Here is a 15,025-nt window from a genome sequence, read left to right on the forward strand (position 1 = left end):
ATGATATGGTTGTATTCTCTATTATAGATTTAAAATCCGCGTATCACCAGATACCCCTACATGTGGATAGCAAGAAGTACACCACATTTATTACACCTTTTGGATGTTACCGCTTCACCAGAGTACCGTTTGGTCTGGCTTCGGCTGCAGCGCTTTTCCAAAGAATAATGACTTCAATCTTTGAGGGCGTTGACGGTGTGAGGTTTTTCCAAGACGACATCCTGGTCATGGGTAGCACCCAATCGAAACATGATTCACGCCTCAGGCAAGTATTGAACAAACTTAAAACGCATGGGCTAACAGTAGAGTTAGACAAATGTAAACTATCCCAAAACACAGTGACATACTTAGGTCACACGATTAGCCATGAAGGTATCAAACCCAAACAAGGCCTAGTGGACGCCATCCTCAATGCTCCCTTTCCATCCAGCAAGGAAGATGTGAGAGCCTTACTCGGTTTAACTGAATACTACTCGAAATTCATTAGGAATTTTTCAGAAAAGACGTACAATCTAAGACAATTACTAAAAAATAGAACCAAATTTGAGTGGTCCCCGGATTGCCAGAACACCTTTGACGCCATCAAGAAGGAAATCAGTAATGCACCGTTTCTCAAAGGTTTTGACCCGAAGGCCAACATTTTTTTAACTACCGACGCAAGCAACAAAGGACTGGGTGCCGTACTTACGCAGAAGGACAATGAGAACAATGAATGGGTTGTGGCCTTTGCATCCAGATCGCTCACCCCTGCTGAGGAAAAGTATTCAGCGATTGAACGTGAGATGCTGGCCTGTACCTGGGCGTTCAACTACTTCAGAGCCTACCTGTGGGGATACAACGTACACCTTCGCGCGGACCACAAACCATTGATCAAGATTCTGTCTGCTTCTGGTTTGCAGAATGCTTCCCCACGATTAAGTAAAATGTCGATCAAATTATTGGATTACAACTACTCAGCAGAATACTGGCCTGGTGTAAAGAACAAAGTAGATTTCTTAAGCAGACTACCTCTACCACACAATGAAAATCCAGACGACCAAGATGAAGCTGAAAAAGTAGCACTACTGTTCAATACAGACCGTGACAGAATCTCGGCGGAGGAGTGGGAACGACATATGGCTAGAGATTCCACACTCCAGGACATTTGCAAGTATATCAACTTCTCCTGGCCTGAGAAACGTCACCTCGATGATAATGCCAAAGCGTTTTGGGAAATAAAGGATGAACTAAGTTTGGAGAATGGTGTGCTGTACAGAATTGGCAAAGCCATAGCCTCCACCACTCTCAGGAACAAAATTCTCAATTTCTGTCACATAGGTCACCTTGGCATCTCAAAAACTAAGCAAAGAGTCAGAACCAACTATTGGTGGCCTGGCATTGACAAACAGACTGAAGTTCTGATAAGAAACTGTGTGGAATGCAGCGATTCTGACAAGACCCTCAAGACGTACAGAGTTCCCCTCTCTCCTATCACACCCCCCGCAATGGCATGGGAAAGAATAGGATTAGACATCGCCGGACCCATTGAAGGACATGATGGTGAAATCAAGTATTTGCTGGTAGCCATGGACCACTTCTCAAAGTGGCCCGATATAGAAATAGTCTCCGGCGTTGACAACTCTACAGTCATGTCCTTTCTGGACAAGCTTTTCGTGAGCGAAGGATTACCCAAATGTGTGCTCACCGACAATGGTCCACAATTCACCTCTGAAGCGTTCAAGTCCTTTCTTGAAAGGAATTGCATCACCCACCACACCACCTCACTCTACCATCCTGAAGGCAATGGCCTCATCGAACGTTTTAATCGTGTCTTAAAAGGACACATACAATTATAGAGGAATGCCAACCTCAATTGGGAAGAAGAAATATTTAAACTTATTTGGGCCTTCAGGATTTCCCCATGTGCCAGTACCGGTACAGCACCTTTTGTCCTCATGAGAAGCAGACAACCCTTAAGCAAAGACTTGGTTTGGATGCCAACTTCAAAACAATTGGAATGGTCACCGGACACTATTAGGAAAAACATTGTCAGGGCGCAGAAGTGTTATAAAGATTAGTATGACTCCAAACATGGAGTAAAGGAACACTCATTTAGAATCGGGGATCTAGTGAAAGTTCGCCTTGAAAGGAAAGTCAGGAAGGGAGAAAGCCGATTCACCGCCCCCCTCCACATCTGCAAACTTTACAACAATGCAGCAAGACTCAGTGATGGCAAAGTCTGGCACATGAATAGGTTAGCCAGATGTCGTCTTGAAGCCAAACAAACAAATCTATTTCATAATGATAGAATCAGGAAAGACCTGTGGGTCGATTATGATGAAACCACAAAAGACCACGTATCTATGTCTAGTAATGGGTTTGCACAAGATCACACATCTGGCACTAACTCCTCTGATTGTCACACATCGGACCAGTTTGTGGATGTCAGTCCTCGCACACCGATGCTAAATCGGAGTTGCGAGGGTGATACACATTCTGACTCTGAAGTCGCATCTGACGGTCAGTGCCTCAGTGGAAGGTTTGGTAGAACCAGTAACGATTCCCACTCAGACACAGAATGTGTATGTGACCCTCACAGAGCTAGGGGTAGGTTTGGCAGAACCATCAACAAACCCAAACGTTATGATGATTTTGTTTGTGATTAACATTGCACATTTATACATTATATTGCATTGGTATTGGAATGTCGTTTAAGCATTCAAGAGATGTGTTATAATGCTTTACTGTTACACGATCATATCACAGGCTGTAACTAGCGCGTGGCAGCCGATGCTCACGAGCTCTCCTGCACGAGAGCATCCCTGTTCTCCTCCCCTCCCATTGGTTGCCACAACATTCCACCTGTCCTGGGGTTCCCTGTCCCCAACTGTCAACTGTCATTATCCTGTCAAGACGTTCACTCCGCACCTGTGTGGGGCTGTTATGAATAAAGCTTTTTGCTGTATTTCGGTTCAGCGTCCTTTCTACAGACACAGCTTCGATTTTGTGCTCAAGGGAGGTGCGGGACCCCTGTATGGCAGCCAATAGTTCAGATCTGGACGGCTACAACTTGCTGCCTGGTGCGTCTTCTGTGTCATTTGTGCCCATTTGACTTGTTATTCTCTGGCTAGGTTGGTGCAGTGTGGTGTATTGAGTGAAAGTGTTTGCCCCGTGGGCCAGTGCCGGTCTGTCTTTTCCCCATGATGTGGGATACTTTACTTACCAGAGTACTTGGGCCCCGAGGATCAGCACCAGTGCTTCTGCTGTCCGTGGGTCTAACCTCCCTACTCGAGGGCCGAGTGGATGACCCTGGATTGGAGCCAGGAGTGACAGTGAAGCGTGGCCCAAAATGCTGCATCTCCGCTACCAGGAGGGAACCTCAATGCCCGCGGTACTGCTGGTGATTTGAGCAGTTCTAACTACTCTCCAAGACCAGGGCCTGCCCAGGATCTCTTCCACCTGTGGAGCTAGTGTCACTAGTCTGTGCAACTGAGCAGCTCGCCACTCGCCTTCTTCGGCCACAACCCAGGATTCCTGCATCCGGGCCTATCACGGTGGTGAGCCTTGGGTTGTGAGCCCCTGGGATGCCCCCAGGTGGGACCACTCACGAGCCAGGAGATGCGGATTATTCACTCCGTGGCGGGATACCTCCCACCTCCTCAGGATATCTCTTGGCTGCTGCTTCGAGGCAACCGGCGCTGCCCGTTTCCAATGAGTGACCCACGCTGTAGGTGAGCCTACGCTCAGGGCCACTTCACCCCAGGATCTGTAGAGGGCCCAGCACCTCCAAGGCGATGACTGTTCAATTTCACTGGGTTTTATATGGCGCGAACGTGACTCAAAGGTATCGGGTATCAGAGCGCTTTACATAGCACCAGTTGCGTTACATGAGGAAACATTCATTTTTTGTTAGGCACGGGGAGATTAAGTGATTTGCCCAGGATAACAGGATGTTCAGCGTCATTGCCGAGACTCAAAGCCGGTTCCCCAGATTCAAGGTCATCCGCCCTGTTAGGCCAACTCCTCTCCCCATAGGTTCTATGATGCTGGGACATGCGGCCTCGGGCCCTGTTCCATAGCCCTCCCTCTGCATCTGCTGGGGGGCAGCCTCCTCCTCCCCACAGCTCCAAACATCCTTATCAGCTGTGTTTGTGTGTGTCCCCATAGGGCTGTCTCCAGTAGTGTCTGCTCAGACCAGGTGGTGGCCCGGGGCACCCGTATTGTTCCACACCGTTCAGGGGCCGGGCCCTAGCCAGTCCTCCAGGCAGGATGCGTTGGCCCGCTGACACACCAGGCAAGCAAGGCTTGACGATCCACCTCGTTGCGCGCTGGACTTCTGTGCGGCGGGGCTTCTTCAGGCAGTTTCATGTCTCTCCCTCCGGGGCAGTCGCTGTACTTTCTGAATGTTGCGGCACCTCGGCTCTTCAAGCTAATTTTTTCATTTATTTGCTAAAGTAAATACTTAAGTGCACCATGTGTTTAAAGTTGAGCCAAAGAAGCAGCACAATTAATTGACCCACCTACTGCCACAAAATATGCATGTGTGATAAATCCCAAATTTTGCAGGAATTAGATTAATTTGCGTTAGAGTAACATGAGATGTATAGCACTTGGCAGGCATGGCACTTGGCAGGCCTGCCCTTGGCACTCACGAACATGCAGAATTCTCCAAAATCTCAAAGGCAAAAATGCTATTAATACCATCTGCGGCATTACAAATGAGAAAGGAAGCACTGGGACTATGACCACGCAGAATGTTTGAAAATGTTATATTTTCCATTGGGGGGGGGGGGGGGTGTTGTACATGGTGTAACACTGTGGAGTGTCTACCACTGGTGTCCAAAACAGCACGTCACTTGGAGTCCGGTCACTGCAAGTGAGCACGGGCCATCGGTATCGGAGCCTGCACCCATCGGCCTCACTTTCTCCCAGCAGCAGAAAAAGAAAAGCAGCCTGAGACCAGCGGGAGGTTTCAGGTTGCCACAAAGAAGGAAAAAGGGCACGAACAGCGTCTGGGCTTTTTGTCTTTGGCCAGGAACAGCAGAGAGGGCCTGAGCTCAGAAAGGAGACCGGCTGTGGGACTCTTGGAAGGAAGCAGTCATCAATAGGAGCAGCAAGCCCCCGGTGGCCACAGCGACCTAGGAAGGGCAATAAGGAGGCTATTTGGGCACAAGTTTCAACATTAGAAAATAGTTGGGGACACTGAACATCACCAGTGCCCAAGGATTTTGGCACCCCTTCTATTCAATTCACAGTCACAAAGGGGGTAGGAACAACCCAAGGTCCAGCTGGCGATGGCAAGCAAGCGTGGGCCAGCCGGGAGGAAGACACGGCTCCCAGATCGCTTCAGGGAGGCCTAGGAGCAGCTGGAGGACCCCCAAAAGGGCCAAAAGAGGCGCAGAGGAGACACAGGGCCTGATCTGGATGACGATTTGCAGGCAATGTTGAAGAAGGCCAGGGCACCTGTAGCCCTGAAAGGGAAAGACCTGGATGGACCAGCAGATCAAAGAAGGAGCCCACGCGAAAGGGAAGAAGCAGCGGCAGGTATCCCATCCAGCGCTGGACCCCACAGAATCTGGGGGTAGGGGGCATGCAGCCAAAACGGCGGCCCCCGCAAAGGTCAACAAGGCAGGCATAAAAAACACCATTCCCAAGGGAGCGGAGCGTGGTGGGAGGAAGACCCCACAAGCCAGGAGCAGGAGGGCTGCAACCCGGGGAACAACCTTTACAACGCAACTTTTACAACGCACTACCATTACAACGCATTTTTTACAACGCATAATCCATTACAACGCATGACATTACAACGCATGACACTACAACGCATTTTTAAAAACTACCTTTACAACGCATTCCATTACAACGCATACTACCATTACAACGCATACCATTACAACGCATAATATTACACTATACTATCCAACACTTACCCTACTGATGCACCCCCTGGAGTTAGAATAGTAATTTTTACCCCTATACTATCCAACACTTACCCTACTGATGCACCCCCTGGAGTTAGAATAGTAATTTTTACCCCTATACTATCCAACACTTACCCTACTGATGCACCCCCTGGAGTTAGAATAGTAATTTTTACCCCTATACTATCCAACACTTACCCTACTGATGCACCCCCTGGAGTTAGAATAGTAATTTTTACCCCTATACTATCCAACACTTACCCTACTGATGCACCCCCTGGAGTTAGAATAGTAATTTTTACCCCTATACTATCCAACACTTACCCTACTGTTGCACCCCCTGGAGTTAGAATAGTAATTTTTACCCCTACACTATCCAACACTTACCCTACTGTTGCACCCCCTGGAGTTAGAATAGTAATTTTTACCCCTACACTATCCAACACTTACCCTACTGTTGCACCCCCTGGAGTTAGAATAGTAATTTTTACCCCTATACTATCCAACACTTACCCTACTGTTGCACCCCCTGGAGTTAGAATAGTAATTTTTACCCCTATACTATCTAATACTTACCTTAAATGTAATTTAATATTATGCGTTGTAAAGGTAGTATGCGTTGTAATGGTAATGCGTTGTAAAGGTATTTTTTAAAAATGCGTTGTAGTGTCATGCGTTGTAATGTCATGCGTTGTAATGGATTATGCGTTGTAAAAAATGCGTTGTAAGTGCATGCGTTGTAAAAGTGTGCGTTGTAACGTCATACATCCCTGCAACCCCAGAGCTGGTGTCTAGCTCAGTGACAGACGGGAGCAGTGATAACGAGGGGTCTGTAGCCAGCACAGTGGCTCCTCAGGAGCCACGCGGAAGGTGAGCCGACACGGCCGACAGAGAAAGTGGTAAGCAGCACACACAGAGCGGCAGGGGGCACGTTGGTGCAGCAGAAGGGAGACCAGGGCAAAACATAAACATGGGCACAAAACTGGGAGTGAGCAATGTAGCAATGCAGGGGCCCTGGTCCATACAACTCCCATGGCAGACAGGGCTAGGCCGGGAACAACAGGATTTCCAAGGGGAATCATGGGGTCAGGGGCGGATCACACAGCAGCTTAGATGCCCTGGTGGCAATGGCCAGGGGCAGGATCTCCTTTTGGGGGAGGCCTCCCATGGGGCATGAAAGGGCAGGGGGGTAGCCAAAAGCCAGACCAGAGGGCGAGCTGGAGGGGCGGCGCAAAAGGGGGCTACAAGGGAAAGGGGTACTCCAACCAAGCACAACAAAGCGAGAAGGAGAGACCCAAGGTGACCACGCAGGAGGGTACAGAGGCCCCCGGGGTTAGTAATATAGGTACAAGCAGGGCAGGGGAGGGCCAGGACCCTAAGGGGAAGCTGGCCAGTGAGTACCTGTGCCCCTCCCCGGGGGATCCCCCCACAACCACAAAACCCTTAGAGCTGGCCAATCTCATCCCACTGGCAGAGAAGGAGAGAATATGGAGGAAAGAGATTATAGACATTTTCTCACTGCTGGAAGTACGCCACACAGGTGTAAAGCTAACAACACAAGACAAGAAGGATGATGATAGGTGGGACCGACGCAAGCCCAGAGTATAGAGATCAATACAAAACTGGCTGAAAGCATTCAAAACCTTGGCCTGCGTTTTAATAGAAAAGTTCCCCCAGAGTGAAGTAGCACTGATTTTGTATGAGCAAAAGGTGCACGAGGCATAGCAGAAGTATCAGGGTGATGCATGGTTGAGATACGATGAGGACTACAGGGAAAAGATGCAGGTATGGCCAATAATGGAGTGGGACTGTCATGACATGGAAGGGTTCACGACACACATGGTGGCGGACAGGGAGGGGGTCTCCACAAAAGAGAACAATTTTCGGCCCCACGGGAGTCAAGGTAAATATGACAGACAAGGACAAGGTTTCAAAGGGAAAAACCAGGACAGTAACAAATCAGATAAATCATGCTGGAAGTTCGACAAGGACGAATGTAAGTGGGGGGGCCACATGCAGGTTTACGCACGCATGCAGGGGAAGCCACTCCGCCATACGCTGTAAACGGGCTCAAGGGACAGGTGCTAATAAAGATAAAGCAGGCACAAAGAAGTGATGAGCAGGCCCCCCCCCAGGCAGGGGCAGCGGGGGCACGGGCGGGGGGAAGCCACTACCAATCCCCATAAAAGCAAGCAGGCTGTTATATTTGTTGAGACAATATCCTAAGGCGACAGACAAACAACGGTTAGCAGAAGGTTTCACGCAAGGTTTTCCAATCCCTTACAAAGGTCCCAGGGGTGCCCGGAAAAGCCGTAACCTGAAATCAGTAAGAGACAACCCGGGGGTGGCAAGACAGAAGGTAGGGAAAGAAGTCTAACTGGGGCAGGTGGACGGCCCTTTCACCTCCCCCCCACTGAAGGACCTAGTGTTAACACAGCTCGGCGTGGTGCCCAAAAAAGAGGCAGGCAAATTCATGTTGATACATCATTTGTCCCACCCCCAGGGCGATTCCATCAAAGACTGGTTGGACCAGGGGGCGAGCACTGTAGCCTACGCATCCGTGGACGACGTAGTGGACCTGATAAGGCAGGAAGGGAGAGGGGCCCTGCTGGCGAAGACAGACATAGAGTCAGCCTTCCACCTCGTGCCAGTACACTCAGACAGCTACCATTTGCTAGGTTTCCAGTTGGACGAACAATACTATTACAACAAATGCTTACCTATGGGTTGCTCGATATCATGTGCATACTTTGAGGCTTTCAGTGGTTTCCTGGAATGGGAGCTAGGGAAACGCACTCCAAAGGGGGGGGGGGTCCACTACTTCGATGACTTCCTTTTTATCGGCAGGGCAGGCACAGAGGAGTGCACTAACCTCCTGCACAGCTTCATGTTTCTGGCCCAGGAATTGGGTATTGCCATAGCTCAGGACAAGACAGAGGGCCCGACCACTAAACTGTCCTTCCTTGGGATAGAGCTGGACTCGGTGGCTGGGACATGCAGACTGCCGCCTGATAAGGTGACGGAGCTAAAGGGAATCATTGGTAGATTGAGGCAGCAAAAGAAGGCGACGCTAGGCGAAGTGCAGCAGCTGCTGGGGAAGTTGAACTTTGCCACAAGGGTAATCCCTGCAGGGCGCACCTTTGCTAGACGCTTGGCTTGGATGACCAGGGGCATGACACAGAAGCACCAAAGGGTACGCATAACACAAGGGGTGAAGGAAGACTTGAGGCAGTGGGAGAATTTCCTGACAGATTTCAACGGCACCCTCATGTGGTGTGAGCTTCGGGTGCAAGCAAACCAACTTGAGCTCTACACGGACTCGGCTGGGGGGTTCAGCATTGGGGCCATCCTAGAAAAGGCATGGACAGCAGGGGCTTGGCCAGCATCCTGGCGGGACACAGGGGTCACTGCCAACATATCCTTGGTGGAGTTGTTCCCAATTGTGGTGGCTTTCAACATTTGGGCCCAGAGACTAGCCAATAGGCAGATAACACTATGGTCTGACAACCACACGGTGGTGCAAGCAATTATCACAGGGTCAGCAAAATGCCGGGTATTGGTCAACCTGCGGCAAAACCTGGTCCACTGCCAGCTAAGAGCAAATATCGCGCTTAGGACAAGACACATCCCAGGGGTAGGCAACTCAGTTGCCGATGCTATTTCTCGTTTTCAGTGGGTGAAATTCCGAGAGCTCGCCTCGGACGCAGACCGAGGTATGACCCCGGTGCAGGAAGAGGCTTGGGCATGGGTGGACCTGGGTTGAAGAAGATGCTGGACAATGCAGTGGCCCCAAAACTAGAGACACGTTACCGTAAGTGTTGGGAGACTTTCGTGGCAAGGACTGAGGTAACAAGGGGCCGGCAGGCAGGTCAGGAGGAAGTCTTAAACTTCATTGAGTGGTCCTTCATGTTGAGCAAAACTAAACCATGGGCCCAGACACACTTGAAAGCAGTAGCATATTGCACGAAAATAGCAACAGGGGAGGACCCAAATGGGGCCTTTTAATGCAGGATGGCACTGAGAAGCTGGGACAGGTTACAGTAAGCAAAGAAGGTTACGAGGCTGCCCATCCATTTTAACATACTACAGTGTATGATGGTGGTCCTAGGGGGAGTCTGCAGCTCGGAGCAAGAAACCATACTCTTTCGGGCAGTGTTCGCGCTGGTAATCTTTGGAGCTTACTGGATCAGCGAGTTGGTAGCCCCAGCATTCGGTGACTCAGGGACAGCATGCATAAACAGGGGTGACATGGAGATATGGGAAGGGCACATGGACATCCTGCTGCGATGGTCTAAAACAGACCAGGCAGGCAGAGGGAAGTGGACTGGACTAAACTGCATTAGGGACAAATCCTGCTGCCCAGTATGCTTACTTCGAAAATACTTGGACCCGGGGACCACGGCCACGAGCCACTTTTCAGGCACGGGACGGGTCGTTCCTCAGCCGTTTTCAATTCATAGCGGGGATGAAAAAGTCTCTACAGGCAGTTGGGCTTCCTGCTAGAGCGTTTGGGTCTCACTCTTTCAGAATAGGGGCAGCCACCACTGCCGCAGGGCTAGGTTTGGGCACCGAGCAAATCAAGGGAATTGGACGCTGGGCATCCGGCGCATTTAAACATTACATACACCCTACGATGTACTGAGTCCGGTTTCTCCCCCCATGCCCCCGCTTGGTCAAGGTCCAACCACGCCACGGAAGAAGGTATGGATCCTGGGTCACTCCTATCTGACGCGGGCTCAACGCTAGGCGGCGGCCAGACGCGAATTCGGCGAGATATGGCTGCGGGACACCGACATAGTGTGGCTGGGGCGTTCGGGAATGAAATGGGACTTACTGCTCCCCGTGGTGTGGGAAGCGATGGGGCAAGGTGGCAGACTGGATGCGGTGGTTGTCCACCTGGGAGGCAACAACTTGGCAGCTCTGGGGTGGAGGGTCCTCCTAGAGAATATGCAGGAGGGCCTCACAGTCATGGCTCGATTGATACGTTCAGCCGAGGTGATTTTTTCAGAAATAATAGTGCTGAGGGCATGGCGTGGGGCCATGGACTTGGGGGTGGTGAAAAAATCCAGACAAAAACTCAATATCACCATGGCGAAGATATGTAGGGCCAATGGATGGGGTTTCGTAAGACACGGTTTCATAGATCTGAGGTTCCTGAGTTATCACTTGGAGGACAGGGTACACCGTACTGGGGTGGGAATGGATATGTTCCTACTGAACATCGTAGGGGTGCTATAGCAGATGGATTTCGAGTAAAAGAGACCAAGTAAGGGCAGGGCAGGGGGAGCTCCCTCCGATCGTGAAACCGTAGGTAGCGTGGCGGAAGGAACACAAGAACGGAAGAAAAAAGAGATAAATTACTAAAGGTAGAGGGAAGGCTCACACAGTGTCCTTAGGATGCCTCATGGCAGAGGCACTAAGGGAGCGAAGGGCGGCTTACCGCCATAAAAGAGTAGATGTGATGCTCCCGCAGGGCCCTTGGGATGCCTGACGGCAGGGGTACCGAGGGAGCAAGATGTAAGGACTCAGCCTCAGGCAGCATAGAGTAGATGTTCAAACAAGGTCTTTGGGATTCCACACAGCAGGGACCCCTGGGAGCAGGGAGGGCCCATGAAGGGGTCCAGGGCAAGCAGGGCGGCACTTGCAGCCTAGGCAGGTCCTAACGGACAGTCTCCAAGTCGGTAGCAAGTTGAAGCCTAAACCGGTGAAGTGGAGGCCCAGAAAGGTGACCACCCGCCCTAGAAATTGAGTTGGCTGGGACCCCATAATGAACAAAACGTATGAAGGAATTGCAAAGTAAATGAAATGTGTTAACATGGATATTAAATTGACAATTGGAATGACCATGATTTTGCTAAATGTGCAACCATGTTATTTTGAATAAACTGCGACCTTTTATTGCACCAAAGCACGTTGTCAGTGGTGTGATTTGCAGGGTAAGATGGACAGTGTTTAAAGCAGGGGAGGGGGGGACAACTCACCTCCTGGGAGGGATTGGAGCCCGGGCCGGGGAAGGCTATGCTGGACCCAATGGGGGCCCGGGACAAACGCCGTCCGGAGGCCGGAGCCCCCTGCCCATTTGCGCAGCCTGCAATGGGGGGGGGACCTGGATTAGTCATCCCAGGGCAAGCTCGGGCCCCCTCCAATCCAGGGACAAGCGGACGAGCAGTGAGGGGGGATAAGTAGGGGCACCAGGCCCGAGAAGGGCACAAACCCCCCTCGCAGAAGAACAAAGAGAATCGCACCCACCCACACCAGAAGGAAACGGGCGTCGCAGCCGCAAGGGTGGGGGTGAAGCGGAAGGAACACAAGAAGGGAGAAAAAATACATAAATTACTAAAGGTTGAGGGAAGGCTCACACAGTGTCCTTGGGATGCCTCACAGCAGGGGCACTGAGGGAGCGAAGGGCGGCATACCGCCATAGAAAGAGTAGATGTGATGCTCCCGCAGGGCCCTTGGGATGCCTGACGGCAGGGGTACAGAGGGTACAAGATGTAAGGATTCAGCCTCAGGCAGCATAGAGTAGATGCTCAAACAAGGTCCTTGGGATGGCAGGGACCCCTGGGAGCAGGGAGGGCCCATAAAGGGGTCCAGGGCAAGCGGGATGGGACTTGGAGCCCAGGCAGGTCCTGACGGACACGCTCCAAGTCGGTAGCAAGTTGAAGCCTAAACCTGTGAAGTGGAGGCCCAGACAGGTGCCCCACCCCCCCCCCCAGAAATTGGGTTAGCTGGGACCGCATAATGACTAAAACGTATGAAGGAATGGCAAAGACAATGAAATGTGTTAACATGGATATTAAATTGACAATTGGAATGCCCATGATTTTGCAAAATGTGTAGCCATATTATGTTAAATAAATTGCGACCTTTTGTGGCACCAAAGCACGTTGTCAGTGGTGTGATTTGAAGGGTAAAATGGACGCAGTTTAAAGCGGGGGGGGACAACTCGCCTCCTGGAAGGGGTTGTGTCCACTGAGAACAAATAGCTCGCAATCGGAGCTAAAAGTGTGCCTTTCCAGATGCTTGCTGTCGCCTATCTGTCAAATCCCCTGACCAGCTTCGCTACCAGTGCAGTTCCTGAGGGATGTGTGACTGATGGTAATCTGAGCAGCACTGCACTCTACACAGCACATGCTATTTGGGCCCACATAGAATACATAGCCAGCAATCAAAGCTGGCCTTGTGCCTTCACTGATGCTCGCTGTCGCCCGTCTGTCAAATCCCCTGACCACCCTCACCACCACTTCAAATCCTGAGGGATACGCGAGTGTAGGTAATCAGAACAGTACGGCACACCACACAGGATCAGCACTCTGTCCTGCCTGACGAAACATAGGAGTGCGCCCTTAACAACACAGGTTGTAAGTTTAGGACCACCCTATGGGCCCACCAAAAGACATTATGCCACAAATACAATATGTTTGACCTGATCTCCCTCAAGTAGCATAGACCAGAAGTGCTGGAATAGACTAGGGACCAACCAGATTCTGATTCTTAGAGCCATTCTTGAGCAGGAACGATGTTCCAAGCCAGCCACAATAAATCATCCCGTTGTAGTGTGCTGACGCGTGAACAAATGCAGTGATGCCTACTTGCAGTCAAACAGCTGGCATGACAGTGGTCAGAAAAAGACTACAAATAGCAAAACTCATGGACCCTCAGTCACTTGTGGGAGCTAAGACAGAGTAGCTAACTTTGCCACCAGGCTTATAACGTCTTCAGGGCAAACCAAAACTCAGCATGTCATTTCTCAAAATGACAAAAAATAAGTTGCTGTCTGAAAGTCATTTTGGACTTTCTCAATTTCTATGGAAGGCCCGTCACCGACCTATGTGTGTTCTACAAGAAAGTCAAACGTGATCTGTGCTTAGTTACTAGCCACAACTATTTATATAGACTACAATACGAAATGACTTGGGTTGTAACACTTAGTGATGTTGATTTATTATATACTCCAAACATGAGAATAGGGCCCTAGAGCAAATCGAAAGATGTCTCGGGTTGAATAAAGCAACTGTAATCGACAACTCTTTGCAAACCATAGAGCGAAAAAATTATGCCAAGACAATTGTATTTATTGGCTTCGTGAAGACTATCATTCTTCTACACATATTAGTGGCACTGGGGTTTGCACCTTAGTAGTCGGGACCTTCATAATTCAATATCTTGTAGTCTAAGGTCTCTGAGTAAAATTTGTACTGGTAGCTGGGGCTATTTTTGCTCCAATATTTTTGGTTAGCATTCTTGGCCCTGCAGACACCAGGGCTCTTCTTCGTCATGAGAGCAAACACATAACTCAAACAAGACAGGCAGATGAATGAAGCTTGAGTTATTTTTGAACACGACAGGCAGATGAATGAAGCTTGAGTTCTTTTTGGTATGGTTCAGTACAGTGTGAAACATGGTGATAAATGTGGGGTCTGCCTTTGCTCTTTCCTGTACAATGCAAAACCTATAGAGGACTCACCATCCTGACAAGTAAGTCTTTTGCCAACGAGCTGAGCCCATTTGATCAACTTATTTAATAGAATAACAAACAAATAAGTTAAAAAACTAAGAGGATTCGAAAGTATTTCTTGCGGGAGGCATGCAGAATTTTGCAAATGGTGCACAAGACACTACGCCAGTTCATCTTGACTGAAACTTCTGACCCACCAGCTACAAAAGGTCTCTTTAAAAAACTAATTGCCGACTAAAATTTGTCTCAAAAAATGCAAATTTGTGATCCACGTTAATTGCTCTGCAAAAGACACGTTCACCTTCTAAGGTATTTTGATGAATTTCTAAAATGAAGAAAGTCCGCCGGACAAAAACAGGGTGACGAAACACCTCCACGAAAATATGTTTTTGTGGAAAAGGTAAATGTTCATTTTAAAGCACAGCCTGATAAAGAGATAAGAAGGGAAATGGGGGCGAGTATACTGGAAAGAGGGAGGCATGGACGAGGAAGGATAGATAGTAAGGGAATTGTGAAAAAAGGGAGTAGGGAAGGAAGAGAGGGATTTGTAAAAGAAAAAGGAGTAAGAAAGAGAGTAAAGTGGGAGGGCGTAAAGGATTTGAAAAAAGGGAGTCAAGCAGGAGCAGGTTATCTGTAATAATGAGAGCAAAGCAAGAGGGGGAGTAAG

Source organism: Triturus cristatus, chromosome 12 (assembly GCF_964204655.1).
Source record: "Triturus cristatus chromosome 12, aTriCri1.1, whole genome shotgun sequence".
In the NCBI taxonomy this organism is placed as follows: domain Eukaryota; kingdom Metazoa; phylum Chordata; class Amphibia; order Caudata; family Salamandridae; genus Triturus; species Triturus cristatus.